At 44.5% G+C, this 19,511-nt stretch overlaps 1 protein-coding gene across 4 annotated transcripts in view; it reads right to left on the bottom strand.

Moving 5' to 3' along the window:
- LMO1 (LIM domain only 1) overlaps positions 1-19,511 on the bottom strand; it is a 163,184-nt gene that overhangs the window by 59,157 nt on the left and 84,516 nt on the right. The gene's annotated exons all lie outside the window — the stretch shown is intronic.

Below are 19,511 nucleotides of genomic sequence, written 5' to 3'. Positions count from 1 at the left end.
TTATACCAGTTGTACATATATAATTATATACAGGAGATGCCCAGGTTATACCATCAGTACATATATAATTATATGCAGGAGATGCCCAGGTTATACCGACTGTACATATATAATTATATACAGGAGATGCCCAGGTTGTACCATCAGTACATATATAATTATATACAGGAGATGCCCAGGTTATACCGACTGTACATATTTAATTATATACAGGAGATGCCCAGGTTATACCGGCTGTACATATATAATTATATACAGGAGAGGCCCAGGTTATACCAGCTGTACATATATAGTTATATACAGTAGATGCCCAGGATATACCGGCTGCACATATATAATTATATACAGGAGATGCCCAGGTTATACCGGCTGTACATATAGTTATATACAGTAGATGCCCAGGTTATACCGGCTGTACATATATAATTATATACAGGAGATGCCCAGGTTATACCGGCTGTACATATATAGTTATATACAGGAGATGCCCAGGTTATAACGGCTGTACATATATAATGTATACAGGAGATGCCCAGGTTATACCGGCTGTACATATATAATTATATACAGGAGATGACCAGGTTATACCGACTGTACATATATATTTATATACAGGAGATGCCCAGGTTATACCAGCTGTACATATATAATTATATACAGGAGATGCCCAGGTTATACCGGCTGTACATATATAATTATATACAGGAGATGCCCAGGTTATACCGGCTGTACATATATAATTATATACAGGTGATGCCCAGGTTATACCGGCTGTACATATATAATTATATACAGGAGATGTCCAGGTTATACCAGCTTTACATATATAATTATATACAGGAGATGCCCAGGTTATACCAGCTGTACATATATAATTATATACAGGCGATGTCCAGGTTATACCAGCTTTACATATATAATTATATACAGGAGATGCCCAGGTTATACCGGCTGTACATATATAATTATATACATGAGATGTCCAGGTTATACCGGCTGTACATATATAATCATATACAGGAGATGCCCAGGTTATACCATCAGTACATATATAATTACCGTATATACAGGAGATGCCCAGGTTATACCGGCTGTACATATATAATTATAAACAGGAGATGCCCAGGTTATACCAGCTGTACATATATAATTATATACAGAAGATGCCCAGGTTATACCAGCTGTACATATATAATTATAAACAGGAGATGCCCAGGTTATACCGGCTGTACATATATCATTATATACAGGAGATGCTCAGGTTATACCAGCTGTACATATATAACTATATACAGGAGATGCCCAGGTTATACCGGCTGTACATATATAATTATATACAGGAGATGCCCAGGTTATACCATCAGTACATATATAATTATATACAGGAGATGCCCAGGTTATACCGGCTGTACATATATCATTATATACAGGAGATGCTCAGGTTATACCAGCTGTACATATATAACTATATACAGGAGATGCCCAGGTTATACCGACTGTACATATATAATTATATACAGGAGATGCCCAGGTTGTACCATCAGTACATATATAATTATATACAGGAGATGCCCAGGTTATACCGGCTGTACATATATAATTATATACAGGAGATGCCCAGGTTATACCGTCTGTACATATATAATTATATACAGAAGATGCCCAGGTTATACCGGCTGTACATATATAATTATATACAGGAGATGCCCAGGTTATACCGGCTGTACATAATTATATACAGGAGAGGCCCAGGTTATACCAGCTGTACATATATAGTTATATACAGTAGATGCCCAGGTTATACCGGCTGCACATATATAATTATATACAGGAGAGGCCCAGGTTATACCAGCTGTACATATATAGTTATATACAGTAGATGCCCAGGTTATACCGGCTGCACATATATAATTATATACAGGAGATGCCCAGGTTATACCGGCTGTACATATAGTTATATACAGTAGATGCTCAGGTTATACCGGCTGTACATATATAATTATATACAGGAGATGCCCAGGTTATACCGGCTGTACATATATAGTTATATACAGGAGATGCTCAGGTTATACCGGCTGTACATATATAATTATATACAGGAGATGCCCAGGTTATACCGGCTGTACATATATAATTATATACAGGACATGCCCAGGTTATACCGGCTGTACATATAGTTATATACAGTAGATGCTCAGGTCATACCGGCTGTACATATATAATTATATACAGGAGATGCCCAGGTTATACCGGCTGTACATATATATTTATATACAGGAGATGCCCAGGTTATACCAGCTGTACATATATAATTACATACAGGAGATGCCCAGGTTATACCGGCTGTACATATATAGTTATATACAGGAGATGCTCAGGTTATACCGGCTGTACATATATAATTATATACAGGAGATGCCCAGGTTATACCGGCTGTACATATACAGGAGATGTCCAGGTTATTCCGGCTGTACATATATAGTTATATACAGGAGATGCCCAGGTTATACCGGCTGTACATATATAATTATATACAGGACATGCCCAGGTTATACCGGCTGTACATATATAATTATATACAGGAGATATCCAGGTTATCCCGGCTGTACATATATAATTATATACAGGAGATGCCCAGGTTATACCGGCTGTACATATATAATTATATACAGGAGATGCCCAGGTTATACCGGCTGTACATATATAGTTATATACAGGAGATGCCCAGGTTATACCGGCTGTACATATATAATTATATACAGGAGATGCCCAGGTTATACCGGCTGTACATATATAGTTATATACAGGAGATGTCCAGGTTATTCCGGCTGTACATATATCATTATATACAGGAGATGCTCAGGTTATACCAGCTGTACATATATAACTATATACAGGAGATGCCCAGGTTATACCGACTGTACATATATAATTATATACAGGAGATGCCCAGGTTGTACCATCAGTACATATATAATTATATACAGGAGATGCCCAGGTTATACCGGCTGTACATATATAATTATATACAGGAGATGCCCAGGTTATACCGTCTGTACATATATAATTATATACAGAAGATGCCCAGGTTATACCGGCTGTACATATATAATTATATACAGGAGATGCCCAGGTTATACCGGCTGTACATAATTATATACAGGAGAGGCCCAGGTTATACCAGCTGTACATATATAGTTATATACAGTAGATGCCCAGGTTATACCGGCTGCACATATATAATTATATACAGGAGATGCCCAGGTTATACCGGCTGTACATATAGTTATATACAGTAGATGCTCAGGTTATACCGGCTGTACATATATAATTATATACAGGAGATGCCCAGGTTATACCGGCTGTACATATATATTTATATACAGGAGATGCCCAGGTTATACCAGCTGTACATATATAATTATATACAGGAGATGCCCAGGTTATACCGGCTGTACATATATAGTTATATACAGGAGATGCTCAGGTTATACCGGCTGTACATATATAATTATATACAGGAGATGCCCAGGTTATACCGGCTGTACATATATAATTATATACAGGACATGCCCAGGTTATACCGGCTGTACATATAGTTATATACAGTAGATGCTCAGGTTATACCGGCTGTACATATATAATTATATACAGGAGATGCCCAGGTTATACCGGCTGTACATATATATTTATATACAGGAGATGCCCAGGTTATACCAGCTGTACATATATAATTATATACAGGAGATGCCCAGGTTATACCGGCTGTACATATATAGTTATATACAGGAGATGCTCAGGTTATACCGGCTGTACATATATAATTATATACAGGAGATGCCCAGGTTATACCGGCTGTACATATACAGGAGATGTCCAGGTTATTCCGGCTGTACATATATAGTTATATACAGGAGATGCCCAGGTTATACCGGCTGTACATATATAATTATATACAGGACATGCCCAGGTTATACCGGCTGTACATATATAATTATATACAGGAGATATCCAGGTTATCCCGGCTGTACATATATAATTATATACAGGAGATGCCCAGGTTATACCGGCTGTACATATATAATTATATACAGGAGATGCCCAGGTTATACCGGCTGTACATATATAGTTATATACAGGAGATGCCCAGGTTATACCGGCTGTACATATATAATTATATACAGGAGATGCCCAGGTTATACCGGCTGTACATATATAGTTATATACAGGAGATGTGCAGGTTATTCCGGCTGTACATATATAGTTATATACAGGAGATGCCCAGGTTATACCGGCTGTACATATATAGTTATATACAGGAGATGCCCAGGTTATACCGGCTGTACATATATAGTTATATACAGGAGATGGCCAGGTTATACCGGCTGTACATATATAATTATATACAGGAGATGCCCAGGTTATACCGGCTGTACATTTATAATTATATACAAGAGATGCCCAGGTTATACCGCCTGTACATATATAATTACATACAGGAGATGGCCAGGTTATACCGGCTGTACATATATAATTATATACAGGAGATGACCAGGTTATACCGGCTGTACATATATAATTATATACAGGAGATGCCCAGGTTATACCAGTTGTACATATATAATTATATACAGGAGATGCCCAGGTTATACCGGCTGTACATTTATAATTATATACAAGAGATGCCCAGGTTATACCGCCTGTACATATATAATTACATACAGAAGATGGCCAGGTTATACCGGCTGTACATATATAATTACATACAGGAGATGCCCAGGTTATACCGGCTGTACATATATAATTATATACAGGAGATGCCCAGGTTATACCGGCTGTACATATATAATTATATACAAGAGATGCCCAGGTTATACCGCCTGTACATATATAATTATATACAGGAGACGCCCAGGTTATACCGGCTGTACATATAGTTATATACAGTAGATGTCCAGGTTATTCCAGCTGTACATATATAATTATATACAGGAGATGCCCAGGTTATACCGGCTGTACATATATAATTATATACAAGAGATGCCCAGGTTATACCGGCTGTACATATATAGTGTATACAGGAGATGACCAGGTTATACCGTCTGTACATATATAATTATATACAGGAGATGCCCAGGTTATACCAGCTGTACATATATGGATTGCGGGGTCAGCGGAGTGGCATGCTGCACTTGGCACCAGCCTCGGCTGTGATGAAGCTTCCTCAGCTCTGTGTGAATGGATCATGAAGCTTTTCTTTTATGTAACGATTAGAGTTGAGCGATACCGTCCGATACTTCAAAGTATCGTATCGGATGGTATCGGCCGATCTTTAAAAAAAGTATCGGTATCGCCGATTCCGATACCGGAAGTCCCATTCAAGTCTATGGGACTTCCGGTATCGGAATAAGAAAAACCCTGTTTTTGCCTTGTACAGCCTCTCTGGGGTCTGTACGGGCCTTTCGGGGGGCTGTGCCGGCCTGCCGGTGGTCTGTGCAGGCTCCGGGGGTCTGTGCAGGCATCGTCCGATGGGACTACAAGTCCCATCGGGCGATGCCTGCTACCATGACAGTGATTGACACATTAGCCAATGATGGGACAGTAGTAGTCCCATCATCCGGCTAATGTGTTAAATGTAAAAAAAAAAAAAAAAAAAAATTACATGCTACATACATACAACATGCATACTACATACATGCTACATTCATACTACATACTACATACATGCTACATTCATACTACATAAATACTACATGCAACATACATACTACATGCATGCTACATACATACTGCATGCTACATACATACCACATATATACTACATACATACTACATGCATGCTACATACATACTACATGCATGCTACATACATAACACATATATACTACATGCATGCTACATACATACTACATGCTACATACTACATATATACTACATGCATGCTACATACTACATGCTACATACATACTACATACATACTACATATATACTACATGCTACATACTACATGCATGCTACATACATACTACATGCTACATAGTACATATATACTACATGCATGCTACATACATACTACATACATACTACATATATACTACATGCATGCTACATACTACATGCTACATACATACTACATATATACTACATTCATACTACATACTACATATATACTACATACATACTACATACATACTACATACATACTACATGCATGCTACATACATGCTACATACATACCACATACATACTACATGCTACATACATACCACATATATACTACATACATACAATACATTCATACAATACATACATAGACATACAGTACATATAACATAGAGTAACATACTTACCAATACTTGTCACATTGTTCCCCGAAGCCATTGTCTATTCCGGGATAAATATTAACATAACAAACCACAAAAATACTCACCCACGATCCGAAGCAGTCCACGAGTGTGTCCCACGACGATCTTGGGTAGAGAACTGCAGCATCAGATGATGCTGCCGTTCTCTACGGGCTGCAGGAATCCAATGACGGAAGGTAGGTATCCTTCCGCACTGTATTCCTCCGCCACTTAAAAAAAAAAAAGTCCCTAGTCTCACTTTATGCCATTGCTGTGTGGGAATTTCCCATGTAGTATGTATGTAGTATATATGTAGCATGCATGTAGTATGTATGTAGCATGCATGTAGTATTTTTTTTTTTTTTTTTTTTTTTTTTAACATTTAACACATTAGCCGGATGATGGGACTACTACTGTCCCATCATTGGCTAATGTGTCAATCACTGTCATGGTAGCAGGCATCGCCCGATGGGACTTGTAGTCCCATCGGACGATGCTTGCACAGACCCCCGGACATCAGCACAGCCCCCCGGCAGGCCGGCACAGCCCCCCGGCAGGCCGGTACAGACCCCCACAGGGTGCACAGACCACCGGCAGGCCGGCACAGCCCCCCGGCAGGCCGGTACAGACCCCGGGCAGTCCACACAGCCCCCCGGCAGGCCGGCACAGCCCCCCGGCAGGCCGGCACAGCCCCCCAGCAGGCCGGCAGAGACCCCCGGAAGGCCCGAAATGACGGCGCATCATGATGCGCACACACTGCGCATCATGATGACGTCAGGCCGTCAATCAACTGAACTTCCGATTCCGATGCCGAATTCCGATATTGAAAAAATATCGGAAGTCGGTATCGGAATTCCGATACAGCAAGTATCGGCCGATACCCGATACTTGCGGTATCGGAATGCTCAACACTAGTAACGATAGGAAACGTTTCCACTGATTGCAGCACTTTGGAGAAAACAAAGGCGCTTCGCATGTAAGCGCCGCTGTCACCATTACAGATATTGTATCTTGCGAGTTCAGCTCTGAATATATATTTGCTCAGCGTTCTAACCAGTAAATTACACCCTTCTCCTAATCTTTCCAAAAATATATTTAATGAGATTCTAATAGTTTCCATGGCAATAAACTTTATTTTCTATTGAAACAGGGAATCCGCATATGTGCTCCAGAGCAGCGCTCCCCCGGAAGACAACGCAGAGCAGTCATTCCGAGGTTAATATGTTTGAAGCTGGGAATTAATCAGCGCTGATTCCGATGTTTGAAACATTTTGTAAAACCATTCTCTGTTCTCTCAGTGATAGGGGCCGAAGGAAAAACAGATTTCAAAAACCAAACTTCACATTTCTGTAACAAAAAAAAACAAGAGACTTATCTCCGGACAAATGCGAGCAGCGCCCCCCCAAAAACTGCGCAGAGGGTCCTAGAAAGGAGAACAACACAAACCACAACCGGGAACAATGGGAGAGAGCAGAAAATCACAGCAAAAGCTACACAAAGTCCAAAAACACCAAAATTACACCGGACACCACAGCACAGCTCATCACTGCTGACAACCAGCCTGTGTGCCGCGGGAGGCTGTACATGATATATAACGTGTGTACACAGTGACTGCACCAGCAGAATAGTGAGTGCAGCTCTGGAGTATAATACAGGATGTAACTCAGGATCAGTAATGTATGTACACAGTGACTGCACCAGCAGAATAGTGAGTGCAGCTCTGGAGTATAATACAGGAAGTAACTCAGGATCAGTAATGTAATGTATGTACACAGTGACTGCACCAGTAGAATAGTGAGTGCGGCTCTGGAGTATAATACAGGATGTAACTCAGGATCAGTAATGTAATGTATGTACGCAGTGACTGCACCAGCAGAATAGTGAGTGCAGCTCTGGGGTATAATACAGGATGTAACTCAGGATCAGTAATGTAATGTATGTACACAGTGACTGCACCAGCAGAATAGTGAGTGCAGCTCTGGAGTATAATACAGGATGTAACTCAGGATCAGTAATGTAATGTATGTACACAGTGACTGCACCAGCAGAATAGTGAGTGCAGCTCTGGGGTATAATACAGGAAGTAACTCAGGATCAGTAATGTAATGTATGTACACAGTGACTGCACCAGCAGAATAGTGAGTGCAACTCTGGAGTATAATACAGGATGTAACTCAGGATCAGTAATGTAATGTATGTACACAGTGACTGCACGAGCAGAATAGCGAGTGCAGCTCTGGAGTATAATACAGGAGGTAACTCAGGATCAGTAATGTAATGTATGTACACAGTGACTGCACCAGCAGAATAGTGAGTGCAGCTCTGGAGTATAATACAGGAGGTAACTCAGGATCAGTAATGTAATTTATGTACACAGTGACTGCACCAGCAGAATAGCGAGTGCAGCTCTGGAGTATAATACAGGATGTAACTCGGGATCAGTAATGTAATGTATATACACAGTGACTGCACCAGCAGAATAGTGAGTGCAGCTCTGGGGTATAATACAGGATGTAACTCAGGATCAGTAATGTAATGTATGTACACAGTGACTGCACCAGCAGAATAGTGAGTGCAGCTCTGGAGTATAATACAGGATGTAACTCAGGATCAGTAATGTAATGTATGTACACAGTGACTGCACCAGCAGAATAGTGAGTGCAGCTCTGGAGTATAATACAGGATGTAACTCAGGATCAGTAATGTATGTACACAGTGACTGCACCAGCAGAATAGCAAGTGCAGCTCTGGAGTATAATACAGGAGGTAACTCAGGATCAGTAATGTAATGTATGTACACAGTGACTGCACCAGCAGAATAGTGAGTGCAGCTCTGGAGTATAATACAGGAGGTAACTCAGGATCAGTAATGTATGTACACAGTGACTGCACCAGCAGAATAGTGAGCGCAGCTCTGGAGTATAATACAGGAGGTAACTCAGGATCAGTAATGTAATGTATGTACACAGTGACTGCACCAGCAGAATAGCGAGTGCAGCTCTGGGGTATAATACAGGATGTAACTCAGGATCAGTAATGTAATGTATGTACACAGTGACTGCACCAGCAGAATAGTGAGTGCAGCTCTGGAGTATAATACAGGATGTAACTCAGGGTCAGTAATGTAATGTATGTACACAGTGACTGCACCAGCAGAATAGCGAGTGCAGCTCTGGAGTATAATACAGGATGTAATTGTTGCATCTAGTGGAGAGATGATTGGGTCAGTTTCTGCCGAAGTTGTGAGGTCTTATTATCTCCTCTGCAATACTGGTCACTTTTCTCCTTGTTGAGAGGTGACAGCTTCATTAGTGGCGTTGTTCCTTCCCTGATGATCACATCCGCATACGATGTGCGGAGCTGACAGATGGATCCGGTTGGACCCTCGTTCTTCATGTGCACTGGATCTGACATTGCCGTGACTGATCACAGCTGTATCAGGTCACCTGGCGACATCGGAAGCCGCAGATTGTTAATGCTTCAATGGTTGTGGTGCTGCAGGCAGGCAGGAGAAGTTGAGAGTGGCGCTGCCCCTCCTCAGTGAATGTGGTGGACGCCACACTAAACACATTGAGTATCAGATTGTGTGCAAAAGTTATCACATCCCATCCAGATGCAGAAGTCCTCTCCTAAAATCTTCTGTGCTCCTGCGGACCCTGCCTGCTACACTATGCAAATCTTAGTCTGCGACTATCCACAAGATCAGCCCAGTTCTCTCCTGAAATTCTCTGTGATGCGGTGAATATTTCAGGCAGTGGTACGTATAGAGGGATGATCGTGGCGCAGCGATGGGGTCACCCAGTCATGTGACATAGCTTGAAGGTGATCAGCTGAGAAGTTTCTCACCTTCTGGTGACAGTGAAACTTTTCCGCTGGCAGCAGAACACCTAGAAGTAGCGGGTGCGGTAATAAACGCGCCCCGGGAATATTTACAGAAAGCGCTAATGATTTTTTCCCCAGAGGTTAATAAATTTACTTCCAGATCAATTTGCTCCTGATAGAGACAGAGGAAGTGGAGAGTTCCGGGCGGCGGTGATGGCGAGCGCCTCTTGGCTGCCGCTGATTTACGGCCATGATTAGCAGCTCATAAACTATTTAAAATACAAGTCTAATTAGTTTTCGGCCCGCACCGCGCCGTTATGTTTTACTTTTCTCACTACGCACTTTTTAATTAAATCTGAATGTCACAATAAATTTTAAGCGTTTTATTACCAGAGCGGCGAACAAGCAGTTAATAAGACAGGCAGAGCACGAGCTGGGACTACATAGGAGTCAGGGGGGTGGAGCTTAGCACCTCAGGGACCATAGTGGGTTTTATTCTAGATGTTCAGTAATCAGGATCAGAATGGATCAGTCTCAGCTCCATTTTTACCTGTAGGTGTATCAGCCCTGGTCATCAATATCCGATAAATGGAGGGAAACATCTACTGTCAGCTGTCATCCCATTCCCGGGAGCTCAGAGGCCGATCCCCGGAGCTCAGAGGCCGATCCCCGGAGCTCAGAGGTCGATCCCGGGAGCTCAGAGGCCGATCCCGGGAGCTCAGAGGCCGATCCCCGGAGCTCAGAGGCCGATCCCCGGAGCTCAGAGGCCGATCCAGGGAGCTCAGAGGCCGATCCCCGGAGCTCAGAGGCCGATCCAGGGAGCTCAGAGGCCGATCCCGGGAGCTCAGAGGCCGATCCCGGGAGCTCAGAGGCCGATCCCGGGAGCTCAGAGGCCGATCGCGGGAGCTCAGAGGCCGATCCCAGGAGCTCAGAAGCCGATCCCGGGAGCTCGGAGGCCGATCTCGGGAGCTCGGAGCCCGATCACGGGAGCTCAAAGGTCGATCCCGGGAGCTCAGAGGTCGATCCCCGGAGCTCAGAGGCCGATCCCCGGAGCTCAGAGGCCGATCCCCGGAGCTCAGAGGCCGATCCCCGGAGCTCAGAAGTCGATCCCGGGAGCTCAGAGGCCGATCCCCGGAGCTCAGAGGCCGATCCCCGGAGCTCAGAGGCCGATCCCCGGAGCTCAGAGGCCGATCCCGGGAGCTCAGAGGCCGATCCCGGGAGCTCAGAGGCCGATCCCGGGAGATCAAAAGCCGATCCCGGGAGATCAAAAGCCGATCCCGGGAGCTCAGAAGTCGATCCTGGGAACTCAGAGACCGATCCCGGGAGCTCAGAGGTCGATCCCAGGAGCTCAGAGGCTGTTCTTGTGAGCTCAGAGACTGATCCCGGGAGTTCAGAAGCTGATCCAGGGAGCGCAGAGTCTGATCTCGCAGTCGTGCTGGGTCTTCGGATTGTTTTCCATTATCATGTAAGGCTACTTTCACACATCAGGTTTTCGGCGTCAGGCGCGATCCGGCGTCGTGCCGGAGCGCCGGATCCGGCAAATATTTCATAAAACCGGATGTGACGGATCTGTTTTTCTGCCGGATCCGTCTTGTTCTTGACAGACAAAACCGGATCCATCTCATCCGGTTCATCCGTTTTTCGATCCGTTTTTCGACGGATTACGCCGGATCCAGTTTTTAAAAACACCCCTTGTGGCCTTCCGAACGGGATTGGCTACTGGAAAACTATATATAGCGTGTTCCTACAGCCCTTCTTTGACAGGTTGTCGAGGAGAAAGTGCAGGTTGGAGAGAAGAGCAAGTTACTGGCGAAGATGGATGTTGTCATTGGAAATATTTTGAAGAATTTGGCGGATTTTACAGCGGAGGCGAATCGTTTGAGGGTGATTGTTCTGGAGAAGGAGAGAGCGAGACAGCAGCGCATCAGGCATCGTAGACGACGTTTGTGGATCCACCCCATCACAGCCAAGAGAATGACGCGTGGGGTCTATTCTACACTCTGCATGGACCTTCGACGAAACCCGGATAAATTTTTTGGATATGTTCGGATGAAAATGGAGAATTTTGATTACTTGGTGGAGCACATTGCACACCTCATAAGAAAAGCGGACACCTATTGCCGCTTCTCTGTTTCACCCGCAGAGCGTCTGATGGTGACTTTAAGGTAAGCCACATTTATTGGATATGCTCGCATCAGAGCACACTTTCACTGCAATCTTGTTGGTGGTAGTTTGTATCTCCAAGTGTTATAGGTCAGTTTTGGTATGTAATGCTGTGATTTAAAACTAATTTATTGTTTTTTAATTCCCCACAGATTTCTTGCAACTGGAGAATCCCTTTCGTCACTGCATTTCCAGTACAGACTCGGGATTTCCACCATATCTGGAATAGTGAAGTACACATGCCGTGCACTGTGGGACTCCTTAGCTGAAGAGTTTGTACCAGAGCCCACAACAGAGAGGTGGATTGAAATTTCAGAAAAGTTTGAACAGATATGTCAGTTTCCCAACTGCTTGGGCGCTGTGGACGGGAAACATATCCGCATTGTAAAGCCAGCTGGATCGGGATCGGAATATTTCAATTACAAGAAATATTTTTCAATTGTCCTCATGGCCATCGCTGACGCGGAATACAAATTTATTGCTGTTGATATTGGGGCCTATGGCCGCTCCAATGACTCTCAAGTTTTCAAACTGTCTGCCATGGGGCGTAAACTGTATGGAAACACCTTCCAGTTCCCACCACCTAGACCGCTGCCGCAAACATCTGGTCCACCTATGCCATTTGTCTGTGTAGGGGATGAAGCCTTCCAGCTGTCAGAACACCTTTTGAAACCGTACTCTAGCAGAGGATTGACAAGACCAAAACGCATTTTTAATTACCGCCTCACAAGAGCAAGAAGAATGGTTGAATGTACCTTTGGTATTCTGACAGCCAAATGGCGGGTCCTATTGACTGCGATCAACCTCAAGACAGAAACTGTGGACGAGGTGATCAAAGCTTGCGTGGTACTCCACAATTTTGTTATCTGCAAGGAACCCATTTCCATTGAGGACACCTCTGAAGAAACCACCTTGCAAGATTACCATGACATTACCACTAGAAGTTCTGTGACGGTTTCAGTAATGAGGGACAATTTTGCACTATACTTTATGTCACCTCAAGGCAGAGTACACTGGCAGGATGACAGAGTGTGAAAGATTTGTGCCCAACCAAACTTGTGTACCTTCTGGACCAACAGTATATACCTTTGCCAACCAAAGTTGGCTATCTTGTCATGGTCTCTATTTTTAGCTTTTTGCCACAGGTGTGTACCTGGTTGTGTTTTATGCAAAGTATTTCACCTTGTAACAAAAGTTGTGTACATTGTTAGGAAATCACCAACAATAAACACAACTTTTCAGGTGAAATACTTTGCTTCAAACACAACCAGGAACACAACTGTGGCAAAAAGCTAAAATTTACCCACAGTTATATACCTGGTTTTGAATACCATTTCACCTTTTAAATACCCTGTATTTAACCTTTTTCGCCGCAGAAAGAAATGACAGACAACCAGTGTAAAATAATTTAACTTTTATTGAAAAATGTTTTTTTTAGTAAACTGTTTTTAAATTTTAATAAACTTTTTTAATAAAGCTTTGAAACCATAAAACTGGTCATTTTTATTAAAATACACACATATTATAAATCTGTGTAGTGTGGGGTGGAAATACTGCTGGAGGGGCTGCGGGACACTTCGACACTGGGAGTGTGGAGAGAGGATTGGGATCGTGGTGGGGAAGGAACAGTTAGAGGTGAAGGTGTGGAAAAAGCTACAGAATGGGTGGACATGTGGGAGGCAGAAGAGGTGGTGGGCAGTGGAGTGGAGGGTTGGGCAGGGACTGTAGGAGCAGATGATGTTGATGGCAAGTTGTATGGGGAAGGAGTTTGGTACGGGGAAGGAGTTTGGTACGGGGAAGGAGTTTGGTACGGGGAAGGAGTTTGGTACGGGGAAGGAGTTTGGTACGGGGAAGGAGTTTGGTACGGGGAAGGAGTTTGGTACGGGGCAGGTTGCTGGAAGTGGGGAGATGTCTGGTACTGGGGAGGTTGCTGGTACTGGGGAGGTGGATGGTATGTAATAGGAGGGGGAGGATGGAAAGTGGCTGGAGGGGGTGCAGATGTAATAGGAGGGGGAGGATGGAAAGTGGCTGGAGGGGGTGCAGATGTAATAGGAGGGGGAGGATGGAAAGTGGCTGGAGGGGGTGCAGGTGGAGGAACTACAGTGGTGGGAGGTGGAGGTTGGGAGGTAACGTGCTGGAGAGCACCATGGCATGAGTGCATTACATGCATCTGCTGGGCAGGAGAGAGCGTTTCCATGCGCTCCACAACAGACCTGAAAAAGGTGTGGTTTGGAGAAGATCTTGCTTCTGAATGCATGGTTTGCAGAAGTGTCTTCACCTCCAGAATGCTGGAGTTGATCTGCTGAAAGCCTGCGGAGATTTGCTCTGACAAGACTTTTAGACAGTTCTGGAAAGATGCATTCAGATGCAAGAACTCTTGCGCATAAGTCTTTTCCTGACCCCTCTGCCGCTGCCGCCCAGTACCCGCAGGTGTACTAGAGGTGGCAGGGGCAGAAGGGTGGGGTAAAGGGAAAGCGATCTCCTCACCAGCAGCTTCATGTAATGTAGGCGGCCACGATGCTCCTGTGCTGGTGGATGGGACAGATGGGTCCGAATGTGTGGGAAGGCTGGGAAGGTGCAGATGTACCGGGGCGGTCGAAGTGTCCCTCGGTGCCGGTCTCCTCAGGGATCGCCTCAGAAGGGTCCAATCGTGCAGGCTCCCGGGTGCTGCTCACCGTGCTGTGGAATAAAGAGAAAAAAAAACAATTAAAATACTGACATGGTATGGCCCTGGCTGAAAAAAAAAAGTTACATCTAAACATTTTTTTGTCACATGTGGTGTGTAATATTTACCTTCTGGTGACCATTGTTTCCCGGAGGAACGACAGGGCTCGTGCGTACTTGTACTTGCTCCTGCATCCTCCAGATCCACTCGGGGCCCGCATCTCTTTATTGAACTCCTTGAAACGATCCCTCACAGACCGCCACCGATTCACAATTCTGTTCCCTGAAACGAGAAAGGAGTGGTTAGTATACAACATCAGTGTTTCCCAAACTCCAGTCCTCATGGTCCCCAGGGGTCATGTTTTCAGGATTTCCATAGTAAATAGAAATCCTGAACACATGATCCGTGGGGACCACGAGGACTGGAGTTCGGGAAACACTGGTTTACATCAAGCAACCGGTACTGTATATACTTACGCTCTTTAATCTGGGCCCGAGCATCGAGGTCCTCCCAGCGGTCCACAAGGAGCGAACAGATTTCCTCCCAGAGTCGTCGGGTAACGATCAGGTCAGCGTGGCGGCGGTCAGTCATATTCCATAGCGGCTCCCTTTCTCTGACGAGATCGATGAGGCGGTCCACATCAATCCCTCCATCCTCACCGTCAAGAGTCGGGAGCACGCTGTGAAGGCTGTTAAAGAAAAAGACAAAAATAACATAATTAGCCTCCACAAAAGAAATGAAATAAAAAGTGCCAAAAAACAAAGCAAAAATATTTAGACTTACACGCTGGTGACCGCCGCGTTGCTGTCGCCGACGACCCTGGGAGGCACTGCGAGGACCTCTTGGCCGAGCACCAGATTGGGAAGACTAGAGAAGAAAACAAAAAATGTTATGTCTTTGGATGTAGGCATTTGTTTGCTGTGTGTGGTCTGCAGAACATTGTTTTCTATGTGTTGTGTGTAGTGTGATGTTGTGTTTCTGCGTTTGATGCCAAAAACTTACCAATTGTGAGCCCATTCCAGGTGTCTGTCCACCCCTTCCTTCTTCTGGGAGCTCCTCTTCAGCTTGTGATTCCTGTTTTGAAATAAAAGGCAATGAATAGACATATATTACAGAGATGATGGATTTTGGAAATAAAAACTTACCGTCAAACGCTGACGATGCGAGGGAGGGCTCCCAGAAGAAGATGTGCTGTCCTGTTGATGGCCAGACTCCATGGCTGTGGGTATTGCTGCTGCTGTTGCTGCTGCTAGTGCTGCCAGTGCTGCTGCTGCATCTATTTGGCGGCTGTTGAATAAAGAGAAACAAAGGGCCAATGAATATCTTGATATTCAATGGCCCTAGTTTGGAGGAATGGGGGATTTGATAATTACCGTCTCTCATCTGCTGCTGGACTCCCCTCCTCAGCATGTTCCATTTGCTGCTCGATTTGTGGTGGTGGTGCTGATGGTGCTGCAGTGGTCTCCTGCCTTCTCCTGCGCCTGGTTGCTGTCTTGGGTGGCATGTTGGGTGTGGCTGAGGGTCCCACTGTCTTGCTTTTATATATGTGTCTTGTGGGCAGAGCTACTGAGCATGCTCAGACCAAAAAAAACCGGATCCGGCGCATTGCGGCACTCATAGGCTTTCATTGTGTGAAAAAGCCGGACGCGCCGGATCCGGCGTGTCCGGCTTTTTCGCTGGAGACAAAAAACGTTACAGTAGCCGTTTTTTGCAGACGCCGGATTGAGACACATTGCCGGATCCGGCGAAAACCGGATGAAACGCATGGCCATCCGGCGCAAATGCAAGTCAATGGGGGGGAAACCGGATCCAGCATTGTATTTCGCCGGATCCGGTTTTTGTCAAAAGCGCCGGATCGCGCCTGACGGCGAAAACCTGATGTGTGAAAGAGGCCTTACAATGCATCAAAGTCTAAAGCGTCAAATAATAAACAATGATAAATACTGCAGTAGTGCGCCCCCTGCAGGACGGGTAACAGGCAGCAGCGGCCTGTGATGTACACAGTAGATCTGCTGCGCTACGTTCCAGAACTACATGAGCTCATACATCGCCTGATTCTAGGATGGAGGACTGACACAACATCAACAGATCTGACAGCGCCAAGAAGTGAAAGTGAACTGCTGTCCATGAGCTGTATGACATAATGTAGTGTAGAATTATGAATGCAGCTCTGGGGGTGAAAGAAGGATAAGAGGCGATGTAAGAGCAGAACAGTAACTGCAGCTCTGGAGGATAAGACGTGATGTAACAGCAGAATAGTGACAGGAGGATAAGAATGGATCGCAGAATGAGTAAAGTAATGCATTTCCATAGTGACTCCATAGTGTAGAATTTTGGGCACCGGTGGAGCTCTACTATGGTGCATCCATACTGGATGTGAATCTGCTCGGATTCCTCATCATCATGGCTCCCCCCGCAGCCCTGGTGGCTCCGCGGTCTGTGCAGAACACGAGCCGCTATCGCTCTTCCCCCGAGCGACGTTTCCACTCTCCGTGGAGAATTATTAGAATATTTGTCACGATGTGTCAGGCTCCGTTATAGAGTCGTCGGTGGCGGCGCGTCCCTCTAATGCGCGGGATTTATGGCGCTACCCCCCAGATACTGATGTGAGAGTCTGTGAATAACGATATTGTTAATGTCATCTTCATCGTTAGCAGCAGCGATTTCCCTGAGTAATCTCCATTGACGGCTGTAATTAGCATATTTGCTTTGATGGCAGCCGGTGAGGAGATTCTATTAGGGATTTGTGAGACTTTATATTAACTGCCGGAGATGCAGGTTATTATGTTATTAAGAGGAATGACGGAGCGCAAGAGGCCTGATGGGAAGGAATGAAGACATGACGGGCCGACACATGGCCAGGTCACATCCCAAGGTGCAGGCACTCCACTCACCTCCAGAGCTGCACTCACTATTCTGCTGTTACATTGTGTCTTATCCTCCACTCACCTCCAGAGCCGCAGTCAGTATTCTGCTGTTACATCGTCTCTTATTCTCCAGTCACCTCCAGAGCTGCACTCACTATTCTGCTGTTACATCGTGTCTTATCGTCCAGTCACCCCCAGAGCTGCACTCACTATTCTGCTGTTACACTGTGTCTTATCCTCCACTCACCTCCAGAGCTGCACTCACTATTCTGCTGTTACATCATGTCTTATCCTCCACTCATCTCCAGAGCTGCAGTCACTATTCTGCTGTTACATCGTGTCTTATTCTCCTGTTACCTCCAGAGCTGCAGTCACTTTTCTGCTGTTACATCATGTCTTATCTCCACTCACCTCCAGAGCTGCAGTCACTATTCTGCTGTTACATCGTGTCTTATCCTCCACTCACCTCCAGAGCTGCAATCACTATTTTGCTGTTACATTGTGTCTTATCCTCCAGTCACCTCCAGAGCTGCACTCACTATTCTGCTGCTACATTGCATGTTACAGTCCAAAATACAGATAGCATCAGAATCGGTGCACAGTCCTTGATTAACATTGCAAAGATAAAGAGAATCTTTGTCACTTGCTTATTTTTTCATATGTTAAATCTCCTGATCGCACACTGAACACTGATCCCATTTTTGCATACATGAAAAGCACTGACGTCTGATGAGGCCTCAGATTCTAACTATATCAAGAGCTGAATTCATAATTCTTCATTCTTTCTTCACATCCAGAGATGAAGTTATGAAGCCGCTACAGAATAACAATATTTACTCCAGCCACAATCTGAGCCGAGTTCTCGACTAAACTTCAAGGTCACTATGAATTATGAAGGACGTCGGAGCCCAACGAACCCCAGACACAGATGCAGGGTCCTGACAGAGGATGGTAGCACAAGTTTACAAGTCACAAGAAGAACAGGAGGAGGTGGAGGGATATTAACAGAAACATCAGCCACCAGTGGTCGCCCCATGGATTGAGAAGCTTCCAGAACATCCGACATTCATTGTTCCACATTATACCTCTGGATATAAATACATCCTGATAACAGAACCAGCGACAAGGAGAATCCAGCACTCAGGACGTGTCAATACCTGGCAGACAGCTCCGAGCTGTCAATTAACCCCTGGTCATAGCGAGATAACGATCAGATCCTCCGCAATGTCTAATACCTATTCCATTAGGATTACCTTACATAGAAGAAAACACCGAGAGAGAACACAAAACGATACAGAGAAAGTGTGATAGTGGTTATATTCCTGTATAAACTGGGCAGTATTATAGTAGTTATATTCGTGTACATAGGAGCAGTATTATAGTAGTTATATTCGTGTACATAGGAGCAGTATTATAGTAGTTATATTCTTGTACATAGGGGCAGTATTATAGTAGTTATATTCTTGTACATAGGAGGCAGTATTATAGTAGTTACATTCTTGTACATAGGGGGCAGTATTATAGTAGTTATATTCTTGTATATAGGAGCAGTATTATAGTAGTTATATTCTTGTATATAGGAGCAGTATTATAGTAGATATATTCTTGTACATAGGGGCAGTATTATAGAAGTTATATTCTTGTACATAG

This window comes from Dendrobates tinctorius, unplaced genomic scaffold (assembly GCF_039654945.1).
Source record: "Dendrobates tinctorius isolate UK_male_01 unplaced genomic scaffold, ASM3965494v1 ptg000142l, whole genome shotgun sequence".
Taxonomy (NCBI): Eukaryota; Metazoa; Chordata; class Amphibia; order Anura; family Dendrobatidae; genus Dendrobates; species Dendrobates tinctorius.
The sequence above is the reverse complement of the archived record's forward strand: the minus strand, read 5'-3'. Positions and strand labels throughout refer to the sequence as shown.